This window comes from Chlamydotis macqueenii, chromosome 2 (genome assembly GCF_036417535.1).
Source record: "Chlamydotis macqueenii isolate bChlMac1 chromosome 2, bChlMac1.mat, whole genome shotgun sequence".
Classification (NCBI taxonomy): domain Eukaryota; kingdom Metazoa; phylum Chordata; class Aves; order Otidiformes; family Otididae; genus Chlamydotis; species Chlamydotis macqueenii.
The window spans coordinates 110654099-110680809 of NC_141557.1; the positions used below are offsets into that span (position 1 = coordinate 110654099).

General features: G+C 45.5%; 1 protein-coding gene across 21 annotated transcripts in view; it reads left to right on the forward strand.

Moving 5' to 3' along the window:
- Positions 1-26711, forward strand: part of EPB41L3 (erythrocyte membrane protein band 4.1 like 3) — a 146133-nt gene that overhangs the window by 28215 nt on the left and 91207 nt on the right. For 12 of the 21 annotated variants that reach the window (XM_086740655.1, XM_086740653.1, XM_086740657.1 and 9 more), the window contains exon 1: positions 18430-18578. The exons of 1 other annotated variant lie outside the window; for it this stretch is intronic. The gene's annotated coding sequence lies outside the window, so the exon portion shown is untranslated. Of the gene's footprint in view, positions 1-18085; positions 18217-18428; positions 18579-26711 lie in introns of those variants that run through there. 8 more of the 21 variants (XM_086740667.1, XM_086740645.1, XM_086740650.1 and 5 more) reach the window with 2 other exon arrangements.

The window sequence follows — 26711 nt, forward strand, 5'->3', positions numbered from 1 at the left end:
TAAGACACCCCAAGCCTCGCAGATGGAGCAAAGACTGTGTTTATCGCCCATTTACGCTGGGAACCAAACTGTCAATGTGGAGCCCTGCCAGCTTGGGCCAGATGAGAATCTGGCTCCATACGGAGAGCATGAGATCTGTGTTTTTTGCAACTAATTTGTACCCTGACATCCAATTCAGTAACCACAACTGTAGCTGAATTGCTAGCAAACAACAATTTTTTTTTTTTTTTTTCCCAACAAAAGACGTATCAAGCACAGATAATGAGGTTTGTGTGCTGTTAGTAGTGTGTTTGGGGAGGCTGCCTGTCCTTCCATCACTCTAGCAGAGGGCTAGATGTCACACCAAACCCTGCCTAGGACAGTAGCACCTGGAGCTTTAATACTTTGGGAAGGGGCTAGAGGATGATGAGGAAGCAAAGCTGGCCAAAGCAGGTACATGGGCACGCAGTTAAAGTATTTTATCTGGCGACCAGCAAAACTGCAGTGCCCTGGGCGTGGGCAAGTGATTACATCCCAGATGAGATCACCAGCAACTATTTTTGTGTGGGGTCACACATTAAGCTTTCTGAGGGAGAAGCCAGCCACGTCACTTACTGGTTCAATTAAATATTTTAGGAACTGAAATCATGGCAATTAGCATCCTAGCATCAATACTTTGCTTCAATGGTGATGGATGAAGTGGTTTACCTTCCATGAACTTTTTACTTGAGAAACAATTCTTTCTGCATTGTGGGCCAAGTGTCATTAAACCAGAATTGTAAAGGGATGAGTCAGCTGAATCTTTCTTTCTCCAGCTTCCTGCTTTTTCTTCATCTTTCATGTCTGATATTTGATTCTTTTGGAGACAGGCATTTTAATTGATTGAGTAGACCCGAAAGGTTGCTGATGTGTTGCCAACATTTTTAACAAGATGTTCCTTCAAAAAATCATCCATCAGCTTCATGCTCTTTTCAGAAGAAGGGAAAAAAAAACACCTACCAATCCTATGTCCTTCACCTTGTTCCCCAAAAGATCAATCATTCCTCCTCGTTCCATGTCTGGTTTAGTACTTCCTAACTTGTGCTGGTTTTTGCGTGCCTTCATGTGAGGGTAGTTAATGTTTCCAGAAGTGATGCTGGAAGAAACGTATCCTGTTCTTTGTGCAGGAAGGGTGGTTTGGGGGCCTTTTTCTAATGAAGGCTTGAAGAGCAGAGTTTGCACTGTGTTGCTTGCGCTGCCTTTGAAAGCTGTGGATGCTTATCAGCTCCCTGACTGAGCAGCAGCTGGCTCAGTCCTAGGCTTGGACAGGAGCTGTTAAGAGGGGTGCCAGGATTTGGGTCTGGATGGGTTGACCTGCCAGGTGACTTTATGCTCCAAAGACTTTCCCATGTTAAATATAAGTGATTCCCATTTGCTGTTACAGTGCTCTGCAGAGGATTGAATTTTTGAGGAGTTAGGAAGGGTGAACCACAAAAAGGTTCATTGGTGGACTAGGAAGGAACCCTGTGAAGCTTAACAAAGAAGGAGGGAATAAGCCTAAGCCACAGTGCAGGCTGGGTGATGGCCATCTGAGTAGCAGCCCTGGAGGAAAGGACCTGCAACTCCTTTTGGTGGACCAGTTGAACATAAGCGAGCAGTGAAGGCCAGCTACGGGCAAAGTTGATTAAAAAGAACATAGACAACATGTCAAGAGAAGTTCTCTCTACTCAGCAATGGACAGGCTGCATCTGGAGTCTTGTGCCCAGTTTTGGGTCCTGCTCCCATGGAGGAAAGATTGATAATCTTAGAATGGGGACAATCAAGATGTCAAAAAGGTTGAAGGACAGAATGACAGACGAAGAGAGGAAGGAAGCGTGGCTTTCTTTGTCCTGGAGAAGAAGAAATTAAAGGGGGATCTTATGAATGGTTTATACATGGTGGATCAAGCTCACCTTGAAAAGTACGTGGCAGCAAGGGCAATTCCTGTTATGTGTAAATAAACAAATTTCACAGTAAAGATGGTCAAATATCAGTGCAGGTTCTCCAGAGAGTATGCAGACTTCTAATCCTTGAAAATACTCAAAACTTTACAGAACAAATGCTTGAGCAACCAATCTAACTTTGAAGTTAACCCTGCTTTCAGTAAGGAGATTGGCCTTGATGACTTTCAGAGGCTGCTTCCCTCCTGAGTTATTCAATGATTCAAATAAAATTTTATGCTTTATAAACTTTATTGATTTTTATCAGAAGTCACTGCTAGTTTGGTGTTTCTCAGGGAAGGTGTTTTCCACCCATCATTACTCCAGATTTTAAACGCTTAGGCTAACCTTTTTATCCAAAAGGAGCATGTACGTCACTTGGAGTGGAGGAGAAGGGTTTTCTTTTTTCCCAAGTCAAGATTATCTTTTAGGAATGAAAGGGTAATACATTGTTTTACCTATATTCAAATATTTTGACAGTCCTTTCTCAAAAATTCTATTGTTCTCGTGCTTTCAGGCAAAGCCTATTAGCCTGGCAGGGTGCATGGCTTTTTGGCAAGGCCATACTGCATGGAAGCACTGCATGAAAACTTTGTGTTCAGTGAGGATTTGGACAAGTTGAAAAGGCTGGGGCTGGATGGAGAGAAGCCTCAGAGTGGAGTGTAGGACAAGGATCAAAACATGGGGGAAAAGAAGGGAGCAGAACAGAAACAAGTCAGAGGAAAAGACTTGGAGGGTGGTATCTTTGCCTTATCCCCTTATACTCATTCAGTGGTATGCCTGAAAGCCAGCCAGCCTCCCATTTACTTTTGGCAGAAGGGCTGTAATAAATAGGACAAGGTAATGCGGGTGATGAAATAGCAGAGTTGACGTGGATGATCGTTCAGTCCTATTCATTGCCCTAGAGCTCCCTAGTTGATGCTATGCCACTTTATCTGAATTTTCCCTTTTCTGAGATTTGAGAATCACGGTGAAAAAAAATGATGAGCTGTAGATGAGAAGTATTGGCATTGTGCTAGAAGATACCAAACGGTGTCAGCACTCTTCCCTGGGTGGCACAAGTTGGGCATCTCAAACTGATGGATGCTTTTGACTTTAATTTGTGTGGCTCAGTCTCCTGTGTGAAATGGTGGCTGGAAAGATGGTGATTATCAGTATTGATGGCTATTCTTGCAGTGCTCGTTTGTCAGTGTTAAGCACCGCAGGAAAGCATGTGAGGAAATTGATAATTTTGTCTTCACAGCTCAATTCCTTAAATACTCTTCACCCTTTACACTGGATAAAGCAGCCGTTCCTTCCCGAACAAAAATAAAAAAGAGGGGGTGGGGTTGGAAATAGTGCTTCAGTAGAAGGCAACTTAATTCTGGCATTTCTTAAGTACTGACTTCTGTAATATTAATGTTAATTTAATATATTCTGGTGGGTAATTTTACTTATAAAATTGTGTTCCTATATCAGTTTTGTCCATTTTCTGTCATAAAAGTTGGCCCTAGAGACATGCTCCCCTGAATCTTCTCAGCCTGTTTATATCCTCAGCATTATCAACATAAAAGGACAGGGCCAGTTTGTCCTGTCCCGTTCACTCAAAGAAAAATAAAAATATTCTTTCAGAGGCCTGGTGGGCCTTTCTGCTGCATGGGCTTCTGCCACCCCTTTTACCTTGCTGATAGCGAATGCGTATTGCTTCTGCATGTTGGCTCCTGCTTATGATCCTTTTAGAGACTTTTATTTTTAGAGTTGCTATCTTTTCTCCTGCTGCCATATCTGCAGAGTGCTGCACTCCTGCCAAGTTACACTTGCTCCAGACACAACATAAACAAAATTACATGTGAGAAATGTGAAGTTGCTTGGATTCCCTGTGAAAAGTGGCTTTCGTTTCAAAATGATCTCACTTGAGCCCTGTTGCTAATCTTAATCCTGGCTTTCGAAAGCAAGGGTTATCTGTTGTTGATGTGTACAGGGTACAGCGTGCTTTAGCTCTTGTCATGGACTGGAGGTCTGAGATGCTACAGGAAAATAATTAATAATGTTACTTACCTGTATCAGTAGGAGAAGGTTTCTCATTTTCATACTGACACCTGAAAATGATCCCATCACTGGAACTGTTAAATAAATTAGGAGTGGAAAAAAAAAAAAAAGAAAACATAGGAGAAAAATGTTTATCTTTTTTTTTAAAAAAAAAAGATGGCCCAAATAGTAGATGGTACTAAGGACAGAAAAGTTTTTATTCAGTGTCCTCTGGGGTCTATCTTCATCCCGAGTCCATTAGTTCTCTGATTATTAAGACTACCGTGCAAGCCACAGGGAAAATTTAGGCATGTTCTGAGAAAGTAAAATACTTGTGCTTGAGGACACATTACTTTGATGCTAAGACAACAAAAAACCCCAAACAACTTTTGTTGGTGTTGGTTCAAAAAATGCTTGTTTTCAGTTAGCTCTGAAGAGTAAATACTTTTGAGGCTGAACTTCAATAACATGTGTTACTCAAACATTGCTTTGATGACTTTTTTCTTTTAAACTTGTGGAAGAGTCACAGAAATCAGTCACTGAATCAGTCATTTGGATAGGTTCTGGTATCTGATCCAGTGTTGCCGCAGAAGGATGTAGCTGCACATCACAGCTACTGTGGTAACAGAAACCCACTGAAAGCCAATTTTTGTTAAGGCTGTTTTCAGAAGAGATGTGGATGTTGTGAAAACACATATGCAGTTGAGTTTAAAAAAACCTTTCATTGGAAAACACAGAAGTGGTTGAATATAATGAAAATAATAATTTGATTCCTGCTTCTCTTCTGTGTCATGTAGGACTGCCTGGGACTAAAATGGGTTTGACTTTCCCTCATCTAGTGTTCTGCAGTTGGGAGATAGACATGGTGCCACAAGCAATGATGAAAGGAAGGAATTTGATTCATTAATTGCAAAGCAAGGCACAGATGAGCCTCAGTCCAGAGGACCCTGGCTCTTGGGGAGGCATGGAGCTGCACAGTTCAGGGTGATGTTCTTCTCTAGGACTCATTAGAATAAAATGGGCTCTAGAGAAGAGGTCCCAAACTGCCCTGATCCTGAGTGAGTGAGCCCAAAAAAATGTTAGGCCGTCCTTGACAGCAAGCGGAGCAATGTCTTGCAGTGATTTAAAACAAGCAAGCAAACAAATTATGTGGCCATGTATGTGAATCTGTGAGTATTGCCAGTGTTTTTGCTGGCCTGAATAACTTGCAGATTCATTTCTGAAACTCCTGGCAGAGCAGCCCTGGGCCTCACTTTCCCCTCTCCTTTGCTTAGGGGCTGGTGGTGGCTCTTACCCTGCCTGCACCCAGCCTGCCTCCCTGCCTGCACGCCGACTGCCACTGCCCCGCAGAGAGGATGCTCTGCCTGCCTTCTCCCTGAGGCTTGGGAATGAAGAATACTCCAGACCGTGCATTTTGCAAGTTCTCCTCTACAAGGACGGGTTGGTGTGGCAGGATTGCTGAAAACTCCGGCTATTCTGTGTCTGTTTGCCAGATGCCGAGATAAGATATAGATGCAAAGTGGAGCAGCCTATTTTAAAATATTGTTTGTAGTTAAACATGGATATAAAAGAGGGAAAGACAGGGTTGCATTATGGCCTTCTTGTGCTCTTGTGGCACCCATTTAAATTCCCATTTGTATTTTCCTAATACACTCATCTCCTTTTTGCCTCGGAGCTATTTTAATTGAATTTGCTGCTTCTGCCTGCCATTTAGCAGCGAGCTGCCCTGACTAAAACCAGTTCCAATGCAATAACAAACCAAGCTGTTTCACTAAATTTCCGGCATTAAAAGCAGCTGACCTTCATGTGCTGCTGGGGGAAAGGGGGGGTCTAGCAGGCCTCCTAAAGCTGAGAGCCGCCTGCAGAATCAACTTGCGCACAAAACTTGGATGAGAAATTATTGTAATTGCGCTAACTACCCATATTAAACACGGTCGCTGTCTTTTCCATGTGAGTGTGTGTGTGTAATTTTCAAATAGCAACTGCATTGGAATTGAATTATCAAATGGGCTGTAATCACATGCTAGAATACATTTGGGATGAGTATGTGTTTTGTAATAATTAGTTCATTACTAGGCATAACGTAGCCATTTGTATTTGAGTGTACTTTTTCAATTTATTTGGAAAAAAAAATAAAAACAGAGGTGTTTTAATTTTTTTTTCCATGAATACAGCATTACTACTGTTGCGTAAAACATAAATAAAGGGATGAAGTCAGAATTTAATTTCCCATAGTACACATTTATACAACTGTACAGCTATTAAAATTATCTTTGTCTGGTTTGTAAAACAGAACAGTCAGCCAATGCACTGTTTCTCTTTGACACTATGTTTCTGTTGGATTTGTTGAGACAACTGCTTGGCCACCAGAAATACCAGACCGCACAGGGCAGGGACACCCTTGCATCACTAAACTGCTGAGTTTTCTCATATTTTTCAGTGGTCCAGGACTTCAGTCACTGAGCTGTTGGGATTAGACCTGTCTGTTGCAGGGGGTAGTATGATATTTGGTTATGCAAAACTACTCTAACAGATATTATAGACATAACTGATGTTTTTTTTTCTTTACCTCTGCTCTATTCTCTGGGACTCCTGATAGTCTGTTTCAGGCTCTTGTTGTGAGTGAGTGATAAGATTTTCAAACAGAGGTTTAGAAAGTCTCTGGTGCTTCTCAATGGCTTGGTTTTCTGAAGTGGAAAAGAGCGTGTCCAGATAAGGCATTCCAGTAGCACCGACGCTACCAAGAATAACCTATGTGCAGAAAGGCAGAGAGGCTGCTTATTTGCATGGTTTATAATGCTACTTTAATTCCTCGTTTTATAAACAACTGTTCAGGCCGAGAAGCGCTCTGGTGCAATCTGAGTTATCACATGCTGCCTGAGAGCAGAATACACATTAGGAAATGGGTGTGGAGGAGGGAGGGCTGCTTCTGCCTGCCCCCTCCTTTCCTCAGCAACACACTCAGGTTCAGTGCAGCTTTCAAATCAAATTTTTAAACCTGTTCAATTAAGAAAAGTGCTCGGTCTTGCTTGTCCTGAAAAACCTTCTATTGCTTCTAATAACTTGAGCATCGCACCTCCTAAAACCGCTTACTAGAAAACATAATAGATGTTCAAATATGTTGGCACATTCTCAATGTAATGAAGAATACTTTGACAAAATATCTTCTTTTTTTTTTTTTTCTCATTCTCACGCACATGATTAGTTGGAGTTTCTTTTATGCTAGAAAGTAAACTTTACTGCAGTTCAATGAAGGCAACAGGTTGCCCAGAGAGGTGGCGGATGCCCCATCCCTGGAGACATTCAAGGCCAGGTTGGACGGGGCTGTGAGCAACCTGATCTGGTTGGAGATGTCCCTGCTCCTTGCCGGGGGGTTGGACTGGATGACCTGTAATGATTCTATGATTCTATGGAAACTGCAGAAAAGTGAAGAAAATTACAGAGATGAGAAGCCTGGATAAGAGCGGGTCCAAATAGTTTGTACTGGTTATCCACTGGGGAGTCTGAGTTATACAACACTGGGTTGCTGTTATTAACTAAAATTTTTTTTTAAAGTTTATCTTTTTGTGAAATAAGAAATATCACATGACTCAGCATGATTCACCCAACCTCTCCTTTCCATGTTTGATTTTCTTATTCTAGTAGCAGACTGTTGCAACACTCTACTTCCCTTCCACTTCTACTTCCCTCTTTGGAGCCGTGAGGCTTAAGCATCACCAGGACATGTAAAGATGTGGGTGCGAGGAAGAAGGGAGACTTGAAACTCTCAAAAAGACTTGGTAGTTTTCTTATTTCCCAAAATGTATGTATATAAAAAGAACCTGGTATAGGAACACTGTAAATTCGGGGAAGAGAATATACAATACAGTTGAAAATTACATTGCAATACCTTCAAAATGCTTTCTCTGATAAGAAGTTCAGGCTGGTTTTAGTCCTCTCCACTAAATAGCTATTTGCAGCTCGTCTCTTACGCAGAACCTGGGTTTTTCAGGTCAATTTGTTATCGGTCCTTCAAAACAAGCCAAGTTGACCACACTCCAGTACTTAAAATACAGGCTTCCTGTGGTGTTTAACCAAGCAACGTAATATAAACACTTTTTTTTTTTTTCAGAGAGAGAGTTACTTCATCTGTATTGTACATCAAAAATGTTTGCACTGTGAACTACTGAAGCTTGAACAGGGTACCATTAATTCGTGCCCTAGCAAGCACTTTGCATCCTAACTTCTCCAAGTGGCCATCACTCTGCTTTTGGTTCCGAGTCAGCTGTCAGCTTGACTTGACTTTTTCTATATCACCCTTATGCAATGAAAGTGTTTTATAGGTTTCAGACATGAAAAGAAGTGGTTAAGAGCTGTCCCTGTATTCCCAGTATGGAAGCTGAGAGTATTAAGGACCTAAAAGATAAGAAAATAAAATGTAACATGGTACATAATCTTACCATAGTAGCTCAGTCTGCATGTGTATAATGCATGATAACTGCTGGTTTGTGGCAAGTTTTCCAGACATCGGAATTGCCTGGTGAACATTGCTCTGCTCTGTTAAGTTCATTGACTGATGAATTGTATACAAACTTTGGGCAGGCCACATAATATGATGTCCGGGTAGTTGCAAAGTGAAAATTTTATTTGATTAGCCTAAATAAAATTAATAAATGACAATGTGGAACATAGCTTTAGAGAGGCTTTGGATAAAGCAAGTGAATAACAAACCAACATTGATAATGCAGACTTTGCAAGAGACCTCACATTTCACGTGCATTTCAAGAACCTAGTCAATTAAAGAAAAACAAAATCTTGCTTTGCTTTACTTTGGAAGTTAATAATTGGGGAGTTTAGCTTCGGAAGTCCTTACTGTAATCATAATAGTGGACATATTTCGGAGTATTTGATTTCATGAGAGTTGTGGAATATAGAAAATGTATTTCTCTCAAAGGGTGGGTTTTTATCATGTTATTCTGTAAAAGGTTCATTATAAGGGTTTGGTTTTTTTTTCCTAATTGTTATTAATTGCTGCTCATTAAAAACAGGGAAAAAAACAAAACCAAAACCTATCAGTGAGGAATTTACTGATGACATGAGAACACTTTTTCTTTGAAGCTCATTTCAGAGTGATACACAAAAATGGCCTTGCTGTCTGGAGGGTTTTGGCACTCTTGCACCCCAAGAAATACATTGCCACAGTTGTGGTGGAAACTCGAGTCTGAGTTCTGCAAGAATAAGCCACTCCATCGCCTGCCTTTTCAGATGGGTGGAACATGAGAACAGGAGTTCAGATTTCATCATTCATCTGGATAATCACATTCAGGTTCCTTCAAAGAGTGCCAGAATCCCCCCAAAAGTAAAATAAAGCAGGATTTGGTATGCTTAATGCAAAGCAGAGAGTGGGTGGCACAGGGAAAGACATGGAGGCTCCATACACCGTGAGACGCTGCTACAGCATCTTTTATCTTACGCATTCAAATCCATCCTGCGTAGTGGCAAGAGAAATAAAGAGTAGTGGTGGTGGTCTTAGATGGGTCTAGAGGCAAACCTTGCCTCTCTAAGGGCAATGTTTTGCTTTGGCGTGAGCTTAGCCGTTAAATGTCCTGCGTGGCCATAGCAGGCAGGTTGCCTGTGGAAGCGTTTGTTTTGGTAGACGATCAGCAGGCGTGGTGCCGCCTGTCAGCATGCACAGAGCTACTGCATGTGCTCTCTCTTGCCTGATGGAAATACCAGAAGGGATATTCACAGTGCTGGGCTTGGTGATGGTAAAGATGGAGTGTAGAAGACAAGGAGTAATAATAGAACCTTGCAACAGAAGCTTTCTCACACTTAATTTTCCTCTTTCCAACTTTTCTCCCCAAAATGTGAAGGGAACATGGGAGAGCAACTCACTGAAGTCATCCTAACCCTCTGAAGGCTCTTTGATGTGTTCATTTATCTGGCTCGTTTACATTCCTTTTTAATTTCCTTCTTGCACTTAAAATAACTCTTAGACTATAGATTAGCTGCTGTACAAAAAGAAGTAAAATGGCCCAAACCTCCAGAAATTGATTCAATATTGAAGTCAGATCTGGAGGGTTTGGGGACATTTTATACTAAACTAATTAAATAATAGCATTTTCTTGCAATTGCAAAGGAAACAACTGTGTGCTGCATGTTGCGTAAATGCAATGCTTTGTATCAACACTACCATGTTTTTCGTTTGAGAAAATGGTTTTGGCTTTCATTATTTCTGCAGTTATGTGTCTTGTCAGAAGAAAACAAAGTCGTAAAGTGGAAATACTCCTTTTACAGCCCTATTGCATTTGTCTGGTACCACAAGCACCAGTGAAATTCCAAATGCCATGAGCTCTGGTTACTTTTATTAAGAACACCGATAGTTCATGATATGTGGATTGTGAGACATGGTGTTCATGGATCAAGATACCAAAGCGCAAAGTGACGTGATCAGTCACCGTGGTCTCATCAGAGTCCTGCAGGCAAGTTGGGAAACGTAAGACCAGCGCTGTTTGTAAGCCCTGACACTATTAACATGATTTTATCTTGGAACAGACATTGCATTCCTACTTTTTCTGTTTGTTACTTTGTTTTAGGAGAGGAGCTAGCATTAAAACCTTGGAAAGTGTGGGTGTTTGGCTGCTCTGATGGGTGCATTAAAAAGGACCTCAGAAATGATGTGACTGGTGCTTGAACAAAATGAGTTCAAATGTGGGGGAGAACGCAGCCTAGATCTCTTTGGTTCACAGGCTTTTTGTAAAGACATTATTTTTATGTTTTGTTTGTAACCCTTGAGATGTGATTACATTTGCTTGTCACCAGTGGCACTGCGTTGGCCCCCAGATCTGCTGAATCAACGTTTGCTCATTCCTTGATATGGGTAAGGGATGGGAAGGCATTATACTGTGTTGTTACCGAGAAAATGGATTTTTCAACCTGAATCTTTAGTTTAGATTTCAATTTCAACCTTAGGAACTCCAGCACAGAAATTCTTTCTTTTTTTTTGGAGGCGATGACAGGAATGGCTCCATTTATTTTACTACCAAGAACAAATTGTGCACCTTTTCTAAATGCAGAATCCTTACATAAGCTTGTGCTTTCCTGTCGGCCTTTTCTCCGAGTAACTTTTTTAAAGCAGGCGAGTTGGCCTGATGCTTAAGGCATCGAGGATGTTGCTTGGCAACTCTGGGCTGCGCCTGCGTCTCTCCGGGAGCAGCTGGACAGATGTTTGCACACGGGCTGACTGAGAGCAGCCCGGGGGCCACTGAGCAAACCCGGTCCTGAAATTCAGGGGATGTGTGGTAAATTAAACATTTGCACTGTGAGAAGCTGTTTGTGGTACTCGTTATTTGCCAAGTGTGAAAGGCTTTTCAAAAGGGTGGGAGAGTGAGATGCCTTTCTTGGACATTTTTCAGTGCCTAGGACACAAATATATGTCATTTATCCTGTGGGAGAGTGCAATTTGTTTGGTTTGTTAAAGCTGCGAGTTGAAGATGTTGTTGGATTTTTTTTTCTCTCTCTCTCTTTTAATGTAACAGCAACATTTTTGGGCTATTAAGAGGATTATTCTTCAGAGCTACAAACCCAGATCCCACGGGGTTGCTTTGTAGGTCTGTGTCCAGTTAGCAATTACCTACATTTCAGTTAGAAAGAAACCGGTGGTCTGTGACTTTACTACTTTTCTACCCCACACTGGAGACACACTGGGTGCACCCAAGGCACCCTACCTTTAAGGTATGGCAGTGTATTTTGCCAAGGGAAAGATACGGAGAGCCCAGACTGATAGGCACTGATTTTTCCTCTGTGAGTACCGAAGGAATGAGTGGCAGAGGGAGTAAGCTGTCGAAACAGAGGGAAGGGAGGGGTTTCTCCTCTTCTCACTACCTTCAACTCAGTTTTACTGGCAGTGTCCCATCAACTGAATGTGAGACTTAAACTGTAAACTGACTTAGAGCCTGTTTTTGAAAAGGTGTTGTATTTTGGAAGCATCTGAGCAGCTACAAATGTCAGGTAGAGGATCTGCTGGCTGTGCCTGGAGGTGGTCAGTGAGCCGGAGGTGGACCCAGCGCCCAGTCAGGCAGGGGCTGAAGGTTAAGGGATATCATTTTGAGCAGTTGCTCACGTAAATAAAGGCTGGTGGCCAACACGTGGTCTGACGCCAGCTCAGGCTGGGGTGGCTGCCAGAAGAGACAGCGGGCGGTGTGACTCTGCCGTCATCCCCATTTCTCCTGTCACACCACCCCCCACAACCCCCCCCTGCTGCTTTTCCATCACATATTGATGAGATCCCGTGGGGAATCATGGTGAGGAATCAATCAGGTTTATTGCCTCCTCCCTTCTTAGTTTTAATTCTGAAGGGGTTGCCTGCTTCTTTCCATGCCATCAATAAGTGCTTGAAGGGGGCAGGGCAGGACAGAGGTGGGAAGGAGCAGACAAACGGGTGTAAAGATGGAGATTTTTCTCCTTTTGGTCACGCAGACCTTTGAACTGGCTGGGAAAGCCTGGCAGAGTGTGGGGCAGGGATGCGCTGCAAGGAGCAAGGGCTGCATCTGGCTGGGTGGGCTTGGTTTGTGAAGAGCAGCCACTTCTGTTAAAATACTGCTCCAGGAGAGAAGTAAGAGCAAGAGGAGGCAGCATACCTGGAACAAATATGCACTTTTCTAACTAGAGACAGATGAATCGCACTGTGTATTTGGGGGTTTTGCTTTCTTGTTGGTTTCTTCAGTAAGCATATTTGGTAGATTAGAAACACCAGCCCTTTCCCTTTCTGAGAGTAACAGTTACTTGTTGTCAAACATCGGATACAAGTTTTCTGCTCTTCCAGCACTCTTGAGAGAATAAAAATGGAGAGGGATAGTTTGACAGCAAAGATGGCCAAGGAACCTAGAATTCTTCTTTAGGCATGCCAGGTCAGAAATGTAATTCTAAGGAATCCTTGGGACTAAAGTAATCTTTTAACCATTAAAAAGAGCAACCTGTGACATCTTAGTGTGCGTAACTGTAAGACAATACAGACATAGGATAAATGTATTAATTCTTGAGCAGGACTTCTTACCTTTTCTTAATAACACTTTAGTACTATGATAAGCATGATCATAGTCATTCACTCTACTTGAAATAAGAACCTACTAATGGTTCCCTTAACTGCTATTAACCTCCACTAAGGTGAGAGGTGATCTGCGTTGGGTGCTATGCAAACACTCGTTAAAGGGCCTTCCCTCCCTGGTAAATCTTGTAGGTTATGAAGACAAGCAATACAAAAGCAGCTGGGGGCCGTGCCCATTAACCTGGCCTCTGAGGGTCATTTTATTAGAGGTGTCCTGCGGAAGAGGTATCTTAAAAAGAGATTTGTACAAGGCAGTTATGATTCAGGATGGCATTTTTGTTTCTGATAGTACTTAATAAATAGGAGCATTGATTCTCCTTTGAGACAGTGAGACTTTAGCTTACGCTCAAGGTAAACTCCTGCTTAAATCCTTCTCTGAGTTGGGTACTTCATGAAAAGAAGACATGGAAGAGCTAAAGATAGTTTTGTAACTAAAATGCAATACTGGATTTAATGGCATGGAGAGGGGGAAGGAAGGTATCTGCTTTCCTGGTTACCCTACCCCAGAAGTAGGGCAAAACAGCACGCACTGTGCGAACGAAGACGAAAAGCCAGAACTGCATGGACTGAAATACCTGAACTCAGCAGAAAGCCCCCCAGTGAAGGAGAATGGTCTGCGCTGACCTCGGTAAAGGTCATCACCATCTAGGAAGGTCTCAGTCCTAGAGCTGCCAATAGAAAATGAGAGCTGTCCTTCCCTCCCTCGTTGTTAGCCTGTTTAGGGGCCCTATTTAAATTCAAATAAATTTGTGTTATCTGCATATTGCCTATCTTATGTATTTCCTTTTTCCTATAGTCAGTGTACATTAAATCATATTAGTGATTATGCACAGACAAAATAAATTAAAAAATGAAAACCTTAACTGAGATAAAAAGCTTCAGTTTATTACTCTATCTGAAAACTAATTCTTGTCTGTTTTGGGCACAGCCTCAGGTACCTCCCAGAGCATCTTAGATCCATAACATTTGGTTGTCTTTGGTTCATAACGGGAGCTGGAGAACTGCAGCAGGAGGTAATCGCTTGATAATCCGGTTAGTGCTTTAGTCAGAAAGTAGCTACAGATATGAAAGTGGCAAAGGTCAGTCCTGAATTAATTGCAGTAAATCTTCTGTAGGCAGGATTTCAGCTGCAGAAGCACTGGGGCCAAATTTACTGATTGTTCCTTCAGTAATCTTAAAATGGGGTGGATTTGGCACTGACTGGCAGAGTGAGACTTACTTCAAACAACAGACCAAGTAAATCCCTGCACTGAGGTCAATAAACCAGTGACAAGAATAAATCTGACCTGCTGTGTCACCGAGTTGCATTAAGGGATATCTCACTTGAAGGTTTGCTACTTTATATATTTGAAGACAATGGTAATATTGGTCAATTAGAGATCTGTGGGCATTATGTTTGCAGTGAGGGAAGACAAAAATAGAAGATTTGGTCTGATTTCTAAATCTTAGCTTCATCTGCTGTCTCACAGTGATCGCTCTTAATTATGAGAATTTTATTTCATTGCCATGCAGAAAGCTAAGCTGCATGAGTCATGGGCAGAACAGTTTGCTTTTAATAAATGGAAGTGGATACGGTAATAATAATAATAAAAAAAAATCAGTTTGACTCCAAACCCATCTATGCGTCTAGACAGATAGTGCCAACCTCCTGTCTGTGAAGAAATATCTTCTTAATAATGCTCTAATAATGCTGCTACTTCTACAGTACTTGCCATTTTTCGAAATGCTGTACCCAGCTAATTCATTGTTGGCTGGGCTTGAGACAGCCTTTTGCTGAGTTTGGTAGCAATTTTGTGTCTTGCTTTTCTGTAATGTGCTATTTTGAATGCCATGTCCAATCAATTAGGCAATCACAAGAATGTTTTAGGCAGCAGTTCCCAGGACTGGGCAATAATCCTTGTCCCTGCTCTTCCAGGGTTGCCTATTCATCCTCTCCTGGCAGAGACCGCGTGTCTCCCCATTCCCCTCTCCTGTAAAAAAAAAAAAGCCCTTGTCGCGGCCAAATATTTTGCACAGGACCGTTTTCCTTATGGCTGCACTCCTCTGACTGGTACCCCACGGGGAAGGGGGGTGCCTGTGTTGGCACCTTTTACTTCCCCACCTCTAATTTACCTGTTTCATGTCAGAGGCTGTCTTTGCCTTTATTCTTCCCTGGCTTTTCATGCCAAGAACAATTCCATGCCTTCCTCCCTCCGTTTGCAGGGCTTTCCCAAGCGAGTTAAGCAAAGGGGAGAAACTGGAAAACCAAAAGTGATGGATGGATAGGAAAAAGAATGGAGTGCAGAGCTTCCAGCCTGTTTTACCAATTTCCCTAGCTTACGGTCAATCTCCTGGGTGACTCTGTCACTCATAAGGTTGGGTCCTGGCATCTCGATGGCTGCGTGCCTTCCTCCCGAAAGGATGGGGGGTGCTGGGAGCAGCCTGGCTTCCAGAACAGCACAGGAGCAACTTGGGTGTGCATTTGCCTCCTTGTGTGGGAAGGAAATGGAGGATCCTGGCCTGGAGAAAATGCAGGGAAGTTAAATGGGACAAGGGGAAGGAAAATGCTTTGGAGTGAAGGAAGATGAAGAGATACCTCTTGTAAGGGCAAAGGAAGAATAGAGGAGGGCCCTGACCGAGAGGTGTGGTGGTAATAAAGGGAGGGGGAGAAGGGGCTAAGTGGGGATGGAGAATGAAGCAGGCTGGATATGGGAAGAGGAAAGGGGATGACCTGTCAAGAGCAAGCTGGGAGAGGTTTTCTGCAGTCACCGAAATGGTGGGGTGTGTGGGTAGCTTCTGTCCAGAGCGGCAGGAGGTGCAGGGTTCAAAGGCTGCGCGTTCAGGGCAACAGCAAGCATGTGGCATCCCACATCCTGCCCAAACTGGTGCTGGTTTTAAGTGAGCAGAATGTAGGAGTTGAAGACTCCTTTGCGGCAGGCACGGCAGGGGCTGTGGATCTGGCTGCTGGTGAGACGCTTCGTGGAGGCAAGAAAGGGCTGCTTGGGGCCGCACCAAGCCTGACGCCTTGGGAGGTCGTGACGAACAGAAACTTGAACCGGACTGTTAAACTCATTTGCTCCTGACACCCAGGTCTGGAGCACCGCCTCCAGAAAGGTGAGAAAAGAGCAAAAATAAAACTATTGTCCTATGGGAAGGCAGGAGATCAGTCTCTTCTAGGCCTGCCTGGACCTGTCATCCGAGCTTCTTTTCATGTAAATGGACACTGGGATAACTCCAGTGAAGTGCAGGGGGGTCATTCACTTTTCCCACCTGTGTGAGAAGAGTGTGGATTCAGGCTTGCTAAAAATTACTGGAAGAACAGGGGGGTTTTTAAAAATAATTTAAAACTGCTGATTCATGGAACCCCTAAACTTCCATGGAGCTCCCATCTCACAGAAGTCATATCAAGCTGGCCAACTAACCCGCCAACTACCGAATTAGAAGGTAACATTTGAAAATAAATTAAAACAAAAATTAAAAATACTGTGAGTGTTGAGAACTCTGAAACTTAGGCCTATATTGGTAGCCCAGAGGTACCAGCTACCTCAGACCTGTTGCAAAGATTTTTTGCTTGTAGGAACAGCCTGTTAATAGCACTTGATGTTTTGAGGTTAAATCAATGTGCTGAAAGCCTCCTAGGTCCTCGGATGAAAGATGCTATAATTTAGCAGTATATCCGCAGAAGGGATCACAGAGTATCTTGTAACCATGGGGCAAATCCACCTGCGGTCCTGCTGAAGGACAGCACGCGTTGCTGGGAAGCGACAATGCTCCAGCGGTGAGGATCTCTGCTTCAAAGTAGTGTCAGCACCTTCCTCTGTAGCCAGAGCTGCAAAAGGTTAAGCTGGTAAATCTTGCATTGTTTTTCAAATAATATTTCTTAAGCCTCCTCGCTTGCTTTGGAAACTCGATTTGATTCAAACCAATTCAGTCCTTTTCTTATTTTGCTTTTTTTTTTTTTCCCCCCCAAATCAAACCTTGTTAACTCTAATGTGTGTCTCAGCTGTCAAGTCCTTTCCCCTGTGATTCATGATGACTTCCAGGGCTCCTGGTAGAGAAGAGTACACGAGTCTTTGTATTTCAGCTGCGTGACTAGAGGTATGCCCTCCCTTAGTTGATGGCACGCATTTTCCTTTTGAAGTCTCTCCCCTTTTTATGCATGTTATGGTGTGCCAGATCTGCTAAATGGCACTCCTACTGAGCAGGTGAAGGGGGGGTGTGTGTGGGGGGGTGTGTGTCTTGCTAGGATTCTACATTTAAGTACAGAGCAGTGCAGTCTTGCAGATCTAAGAAATTGGGCGTCTGCTGTCTACTGTCAAAACCTCTTTCCCGGCTTAAATCCCACAGAGATGCTGCTAATTAAAGGAGTTTGTTGGGTTTTTCCCTCCCTCCAATTCATATCAGAGGCTTGAATGTAATTTGATCTTATCATTTTGGGACGCTATCAAAATAGGCTATGGAAAAAGAGAATGAGCCCAGTTTATCCCCCGTGTTGCAACGGGACCGAAGGAGCAGCACGAGAGTGTGTTGGTCTCCCGCAGGCAGCCATCGCTACCCTTCACGTGGCCAATTCCCCACCTGGAATAAAGAGCAAGTTTGGAGGCTTCTGGTCCCCCAGAGAGGCGAGGGAGCCTCTGAGCGCAGTGGTGCGGCCGAGTCTCAGATGCGACAGCGGCTGCAGTTGGCCGGGAGAGCTCAGTTAGAGGGGCTACGTATTTGCCAAAATGGAATGATGACGGTGGGATTTTCCCCTCCTAAACGGCTCCTGTAGGGTGCTAGGGATTTTTGATGCTTTCTCACATGTGGCGTGTTGTGGTCTGTACTGTAGTGAAAACTAAAAAGTCATTTTTGGTTTTATGTTACCCTTTCTGGATCGGGAGCTGATGTGCGGCAGGACTTCTATTTTTTTTCCTGGGTCGGTGATGCTGTTGAGTAAAATAGGGCCCAGATTATAAGAGCATGCGGTTGGTCACTGGAAATTAAAATCGAAAAGGCTGGTACACCCCACCCCTCCAGCCCCCCCCCAGCATAAACCCCACGGGTAGATCAAAGCCAGACCTCGCCAGCACGCCGCTTGCTGCTTTTGAGTTCCCGGGGAGTCTCTCCATCGCTAGCGCTTGCTCGCAACCGCAGCAGCCAAACTCCTCTGGCCGAAGAGAAGAATTCCTTTCGCTCAGCCAAAAAACGGCCGGATCCCTCCGGACGCAGGTGGGGATCCCGGTCCCGGGAGGTGCCGGGGGGGGGGGATGCTGGCTCCAGAAACCAGCCGGCACCCAGCTTCTGCCGGTTTCCGCGGCGTGGGGGTTTTTTTTTTTTCCCCTTCTTTTTTTTTTTTTTTTCCCCTCTCTCCTCTCTCTCTCCTTTTTTTTCTTTTTTTTTTTTTTTTCTTCCCTCCCTTTCCTTTTTCCCTCCCTCTCTCCGGAGGAGCCTCCGCAGCCCTGATTTGCTGGGCAGCGGCGGAGGCTCGCCCTGGGCAGAGCCCGGCCGCGCTCCCGCTGCTGACGCGTGGCCGCCGCCGCCGCCGGGAGCAGCCCCCGTACCGGTACCGCCGCTCCCCGCCGCTGCCCAAGGTACCTTCCCGCCGCTCCCCCCCGCGTCGCGTCCGGTGTCCTCCCCGCAAGGGGAAGCGGGGGATATGCCCGGGGTCGGGGGGGGGGGCGTATTGCGTGTCTCTCCCCCCTTTAAAAAAAAAAAAATTATATATATACGTATTTCTGTATGTAAACCTCATTCCTAGGAGCCATTTTTAAGTTAGCGGCCGCGGAGAGGGGGGCGGGGGGGCGGCGTGTGCGTGAGGCCGGCATGCGGGGGGACGGGGGGGAGGTGGTGAGCGGGGCCCCCCGCAGCGCGGGGAGGGAGGGGACGAGGGACTCTCGTTGCGGCCCGGCATGGGGGGGGGGGGGGACGCGGCTGCGCCCACCGCAGCTGTGACGGGGTTGGGGCGGTGGGGGCGGGGGGGAATGTTGCAATTCTAATTTTTTTAGGGCGATACGCATTTATGTGGGAAACTTCTGTAGGCGGCAGAGGCACGGGGGGGGGGGGGGGGGGTCTGGCTTGGTGGGGCGCACCCCGAGTCCGTGTGTCGTGTTCGCCCCCGGCTCACCTGGGGGGCACAGCGCCTGGGGGCGGTGCAGAGGGAGCCGCTCCCCCCCGGCCCCCTCCTCTCCCTTACCACCCGGCCGGGGCTGCGCGCCTTGCGGTGGCGGGGGGGCTGTATCGTGTGTGTGTCCGTCCCCCCCCACCCCGGCCGTGGCTTCTGCAATGCGGCGGGTGTGGTTATGCACGGAGCGCATCGCGGCCCCGGACCGCGGCAGCACCGCCCCCCCCCCCCCCCCCACGGGTGTCAGGGCCGCCCGTGGGGAAGGAATCACGCATGGGGCCCGCCTGACCTTGCGCCGGCACCCAGGTGCTCCCGGGAGCTGCACGCGCACCTCACGCAGCCCCTCCACTATCCCCCACCCCACGCGTGTCGGCGTAGAAGTTGCGGTGCTGGGCCAGGTCTGTGGGGACTGGAGATCCCGAGGGTGTGGCCGTGCGGGTCCGGTCCTCCCGCGTCCCCGCTGCCGCCCCTTGCACTGGGGTGACCAGAGAGGGGGGTGGGGGGGTAGGTAACAGTATTTTGTCTTTTTAGGTTTTCTTACTTTTCAGTCAGAGTTAAACCTCTGTCATATGCGGCGAGAAGCTTGAAAACTTGCGCCCCTGTATTCATTGTGAGTGACAAAGTATCCTGGCCTGGCAGATTCTTGATTTTAATTTTTTTTTTTTTTTAATTTATTTCTGTTGGGGCTGTGCTTGAGGCAGAAGGCATTCGGTAAAGGTGACGATCACCCCGAACGGTTTTTGCCAGCGCGTGCTCGTGTTTGAGGCAGGGCTGGGAAGTATTTCCTCACCTTGACGTGCGTTTCACTTGTAAGGCGAAGTCCCGACGAGGTTTCAAGTCTTTTTTTTCTGTCAAAATGATTGCCAGCCGGAGGCCTGCTTGCCAAAGAAAAGCCCCGGGTGAGGTGTGTCCCCCTCGCACACATCTGTCCTTTCACAGCGTGGCGGTCTGAATTACAGATTTTTTTTTCATTTTTAATATCGTCAGCGTTTGCCTGCATCTGTAGAAAGCTGAAAGATTTTTGTAAGGAAAACAAGTACAACTAAATCTTGTAGAAAATGAGAAAATAAGCAAAATATGTAAGTTTTGGGCCAGTAAATCTTAGTCAGATGCGGTAGAGTGTATGCTTTTCCTCTAAATCTACGGAGATCAGTCCTTTTGTAGAGTATTAAAAGGTCAAGATCATCCTGCCGCATCACGGCTGTGGTTAAGTGCACGGGTCTTGCCGCACCCGTACAGCGTTATTAAGTGTGTAATAACCTCCAGGCGAGGGGTGCTGTGCTGGTCTCCTTGGGCTGGGAAGTTTCAGCTCCAAGGTGAGGACGGGACGTGCATGGCAATAAAGGGGAGAAGAGAGCCTGAGAGCACCGCGCTGGAGGAAGCGCTGCTGGAAGTTGATCCCTCCCGGCAGTGCTGCAGAACCCGCTGGCTGCCGCAGGGACCGTGGAACACGTCGGGGATGCATTAAAAATACATGGGCTTTATTTAAGGAGGATGGTATAGCCTGGGACCTCTCCCTGAACTGACTGTGCGCCGTCGCATCCCTCCCTTGACTGATGGCCTTTTCTCCCCAAAGGCTGCCCCGTAAGAGCAATGAGCTAGTCAGATGCCTGTCAGGAGGAGCTTGTGGGATGGGAGCCTGCTTCTGCGCTGGGCAGCAGGTTTCGTCTTGAAGGAAGAGGAGGAGGAGGAGTGGGGGAGCAGCAGCATCAGGGTGTGGCACCCTCCCTGCCCCCTCCTCCGACGCCTCCGCCTTGGTGGCTCCTAGCAGGGCTGGGCTGTGTCTGTCTGCTGGGGAGCTGCAGCAGCGCCGGAGAGGTCTCCTTTTAGTTTGGGGTTTTACCCTCTCTTCCAAGAAGGAGCAAGTGAAGGTGAAGTGGCAACTTTAATAGTTTCTGAATTAAAGAGGGTGAGGTCTTTTTTTTTTCTTTTTTTTTTTTTTTTCCCTGTAGTGGAAAGCTGCTCAATATTTTACTCTTTGCTGAAAAACAATGACTGCTCATAGGTTTTTTTTTTATTTGAAGGCTGGGGAGGGGTTTATAGATAACATGGACACTAGTGGTAGGCTTGACCCACAGTAGCCTGCTCACACCTGTATTTTTGTTAGATTTGTTGTCTGGTGCAATGGTTGTGAATTCCTTGGGGGTTATGCGTGGTTATTTTTAAAAATACGTAAAATGTCACGTCTTTGTATTTCAGGCATGATCTTGAGTTAACAGAAAGTTCTTGAAATGTGTTAAATGTGTTATTCACGGCGGGTGACATTCAGACTTGTTTCATGGAAATCTCATGTACCAGTAAATGACTGCTTGTTGTGTCAGAGAAAACATCAAGCTATTTATAAGGGGTTATAAAAGAATACTTGTTTCTCATGAGATGAAGCATCAGCTTTATCTCTCGAGCTACAGCGTTTTCAACATGGAAGGATTAATAACTGTGTGACTTTATCACGTTGAAATACATCCTGGGCTGAGAATCTGTACATTCAGTGCATATTCAGTGCGTGTTAGGCTTGGAAGACAAAGGGTGGATCTGTGCAGGGAGGGCTGCTCCGTGAGTCTGCAGGATTGGGCTTTTTCACTGTGTGTAGTGTGGCCCTGGGATATCATGTTTTAGCATCTTACTCATCACATTTTTAAGTGGAAATACGACTGCGGAGTTTGAATTTCCCAAGTGTTTTGTTCAGACATAATTTATCTCTAATCAAGTGAAAATAAATGCGTGTGTGTAACTGAAAAACATGATTGCTGTCAACTAAGCTGAAAATTAAGCTGAAAACGTGTTTATTCCGAAGGATCATGATGAATTGTTTTTACTTGGTACAGAAGTTACAGAGCGTGTAACAGGGTGTTACCCAGAACTAGACTTAAAGAAGCATCACTAAGCCGTTTGAATTAGTACCGTAAAGGAAGCCTTTAAAAGAGATGAACTACTGAAAAGGCGATGAATTAGCTAGGTTTTATTGCATGTTTCTCTTAATTTTAATCTCCAGTATTGGCCATTTCTAATGGTTGGGGAAGAGTCCAAGTCTAAATGCATATACAGACACATAACGCATTAGCTGTCTGGAAACACCCAAAGAGAAATGCTTGTTTTCTTTGGAAAGATCTCAGTTCCTTAAAATGAACAGCACAGGTAGTGAGGAAGAGGAGCATAAGCACTTATCATGGCTTCGGTAAGAGAAATCCTACGGGCCCTTTGCTCCTGCCCCTGCCATTCTCAATCATTCTCAACATGAGCATCAGTGCAGAGGAAACTCAGGAGGATCGCCGAGGACTAAATATCTGTGGAAAAGCAGAAATGGGTCAGTATTTGGGACAACTGAGTTAATCTGAGACAATGTGCTGTATAGACAGCAAACTTGATATCTCCTGCGCCTTTCCTCAGTAATTGGTATAATGCAGTTTGAGTAATTGTCAGCTTTTTGTCTCTGGAGGAAAAGGAAATCTTTACTTTTTACTTGGTCTTTGACAGTATCAGCAGAGGAGGTTGTTCTTGAATGAAGTGAATAAAAGCCAAAAAGAAATTATAATAATCTTCTAAATTCCTCAGAATCTTTTTGCATCCTATGGGATACAGTATAGGAAAGAGCAATACATAAATAAAAGTTTTAAAAGTACATAGAAGTGAAAAAAAAGGAGGGGAACTCCTTTTTACATAGACCCCTTCAATTTTTACCCTTTCTGTTATAGATCTTGGCAATACTTTGTGTGCCGCAGACAGAGAATCCCTTTCAGTGGCTTTGCTACCTATCCAAACTGACCTGTTGGCAAGCTGAGAAACAAAAGAAGTATTGAAATCTGCATGAGGATCACCCACCAGATGTTTGATCCCACTGAGAAAAGCATTTATGGGTTAGAGGGTTAAAGAAGAATGTGGAAACCGGGGACTCGGAGCGCATGTGGGGGGTAAAGGGCTAGAATAAATGGAAAGCATATGCGAATATGAAGAAATATTTTGTGGAGGGAGGGGGAGTGTAAAGAGGAAAAAGCAGGATGCAGTATTAGATACATGCTCACATGTATGAAACATATGTTTACTGGCAAATATGACAGAAGGGAAAAGTCATAGCACTGCTCTAATGAGTTGGATGTGGGAGAAGAAAGCTCCCGCGTGGGAGAAGAAAGCTCCCATGTGGAATGGGGAATGGTCGGTGTTTCTGGCTTTGGGCTATGTTAAAATCTGAAGTACCAAGGTATAGCACACGTCTCTTGCTTGGCTTTTACTGCAGCCTCTCTCCTAAAACAGAGGCTGGATTTGACCCTAGATGGTAGCAAGCAGGTGAATATATCTGAGATTGGAACAGCTGACCCTGGCAGGCTCTTGGTTGGAGCCCTGTTTGATGGACGATTGGATGCTCATGGGAGAGAGAAAGGGAAAACACCCATCTCCGACCCGTCTGGGACCAGAGCAAGCCACACGCTTGTGCCTGTGGTTTTTGCTCTTTGCCTATCGCTCCCACCACATGTCCCCTTCCCCTGGTTGCAGTTGCTGGCTGGGCGCTTCTTCGTTTGGGCTTCTTGGCTGGGTCTCTGCTGTGGCAGGAGCCTCTGGCACCATCCATCCTTCTCATCCCCCAGGAAGATGTCCAAGCACCTGCCCCGCTTCCCCTCCTCCCCATTTGGGATTATCCCTCCTCCATCCTCATCCTCACAGCTTCACCCCTTGCAGTGGCTCAGCCTCAGCATTCCCCACCTCCCCAGAGGAGGCGAGTAAATCCCCGGCAGCAGCCACACGCTGGGGTGCACCGGCAGCCTTTCCGTGGGGGCAGGAGGTGAGACGGCAGGAGAGGAGCGTGGCAGTGCTGGTGGCGATGGAGCAGGAGTCGTCCTTGGTGGTGGAGGTTACCATGTTTACTCCTGCTGAATCTGAGGGCAATTATGTGTAACAACTCCTGGCTTCCTAGGACATATTGGCTGCAAATAAAATCTTGTTTAATAAACCAGCAAATGCAAACAGGCTGTGAAGAAGAGGGGGGAAAAAAGCTCTTCCAGACCTAGGAAACATATGTTTATGCTAACTGAGAGACCTGTTCTTGCACCCTGACTCGCGTTGGGAAGTATCTTTATCTGCCAGCCTTCCCACGGGAATCGGTAAGCCCGTCTGTGAAGCAAGGCTCAATTCAGTTTAGATGGAGATACCAGAATCTGACCCTACCAAATCATCGCTTAGGTCAGGAAGCTGTAATCTCTCTAAGGACCCTGGAGACGATTACTTCACCAGGCCCGCTGAATTTGTCACTGTTTTCTTTCAGTTAAATTACCGCCCTTGCAGAGGCAGGGTTGGGGCAGGCAGCGCTCAGCCCCTCTGCTCCCCAGCACGATGGGATTGCTGTGGGTGCCCCACAGCTGGGCTGGGGTCCGTATATGGACACATACGTCTGTACGGGGAGAAGCATTGCCGCATGCCTGTGGGAATTGTTTGCAGGTGGAGATGGCGGGTGAGGTATAGAAGTGTGCTCTCAGGAAAGCAGGGTCTTTCTGGGTTAGCGGGATGGTGTTGGTAGTCCAGGTTGCGCAGAGTCCTTTGCATGGGGCATCTGTCAGCGGCCTTGTCCAGGGAAGGTGATGGGCAGCTGCCTTTTTGGAGATCAGCGCGTCACCTTGTCTCGAAGCAGGAGTTAAATATGGATCTCACTCCCAGTTGACTCTTGTGTAAGCGGGGTTCCTAATAGATTGTTTTATAACGACCGTACATGGCTGGCCTAGCCATGTGTCTTGCGAGGCAAACGCTGATGTGAAATCCTGAGAGGGAGAGGCCCGGCTGCAGGCTTGAAAGGTGACGTGGGGTGGCAGGTTTTTTACCTTGAATTTGTCTTTCCCGTTTCTTCTGTCTCTCTTTTTTGGATCATTCCAGAAGACTGAAAGTTTTGGTTAGTTATATGTGCTTACACTGTAATGTAGTTTCCACGTACTGGAGCATTATTCTCGTACAGCTGGAGCTGGCAGCCTTTCATTCCCTTACCACCTCCTTTTTCTCCTAAAAATAGCAGTGCACTACAGTGAGATTACAGGAGAGGGAGAGGAACATTTCCTGAGCAACACTTTTTGCCGGATGGTGGTTGAAGTAGCATCAAGAGCAGATTTTGGGGGATCTGGGGGGGGAAGATGTAAATAGGAACAAGAACAAAATGGGACAGAGGCGAAACTGGGGTGGAGAGGATGAGGCTGGTAGGCGAGAGGCATTTGGATGGTGAAGTTCAGTGAGCTGTGTGACAGCCTGCCCGGGGAATTGGGAGAACCCTCAGTGCTTGAATCATTTAGGAGTTGACGAGACGGAGCACTCAGCAGCCCCGTATGGGTAGCAAACTCACGGTGCGGATAGGAGGCGCGGGCGAGATGACCTAATTTCCATCTCTGATTTCTATGATTTATTAAAGAGTTTTTGCAGGCTTTCTCGTAACAGGCTTAGAGCTGGAATTTGAGGCACGGCAATTAGGATGGTCCTTTAATACCGTGCCAGCACGCTGTCGGGGTTTGATCGCTTCCTTGCAGGGCTGGCGAGCTAAGTGCAGCAAACGGAGGTTGCAGACAGGCTCTACCCCAGTTTAGACCTGGTATTGACACTGGTTTGCGTTCTGTGTTCAGTCCTGCCCTCGATGCCACTGGTCCTGTATGTAGATCTTAAAAATATATTAATGGGCCATAGCAGATATCTTGGAAAAAGTAAAATTAAAAATGATAACTGCCACCCCCAGCCACTTCTCATGCCACCCTGTTTAACGGCACACTCAAGAACTAGACAGTAGTTGATTTGCCGTAGTTTATTGCAATCTTGGGAATCCCTTTCTGCCTGTAACGAGTTGGCGAAGAAGAGCCAGCAGACAATGCTTCTGCCTCCGCTGGTTGCCCAAGTTGGGGAGAAAAGACAGTGCCCACCGCCTTCATCAGTATATTTAAATATATTCAACTAGGCTTTCCATCTGCACAAACTGTGTGTCTACTTGCATTTGCACATAACTAAATATGCCACACGATTAATTATTGTGGTAGCGAAATACTGCTATTGCTGAAGTTGCTGGAAAAGCCTACCTTTCTCCTGAAAGTGTTGGTGTTAAGGTCACTACGTCTAATCTGTGCCCACCGACCATGGTTCTTGCAAAGCCAAACCAAACCTTCCAGAATTTCACATTCAAAGTTTCACAGTGTTGTATCTTCATTTGCTAGTGGTGTGACACAGATTTCTTGACTTGTTCTTCATTATGCAGACCCAAAACTATTTTTCTTACACTCACTTCATCTATAAACGGTGAATATTGTACTTCACAGCTTCTCTACTAACATGGTCATGCAGACCAGTAAAGCCAGTTCTTTTCTCAGCCCGAGGGGACAGTGATTTAATTAAGGATGCAGAGCTGAACAATAAAAAGAAGACCCTTGTTTTTAAATTTTTGCCAACTTCCCACTGCTGTGCTGTAGGAATGGACATAAAATGTCTCTTTCCAGCGTAGGGCAGATGGTGTGGGTTTGCAGTTATCCACGGAGTCAAGGCAGTTGTAGTTTCTGCGTTACACTGGCCAGAAGGATACCAGCAGCTTCTGTAACAGGAATGCTTGTGTTAAAATAAACTCTCTGCCTGGTTTTGGACTCCCTTCCTCTTCAGC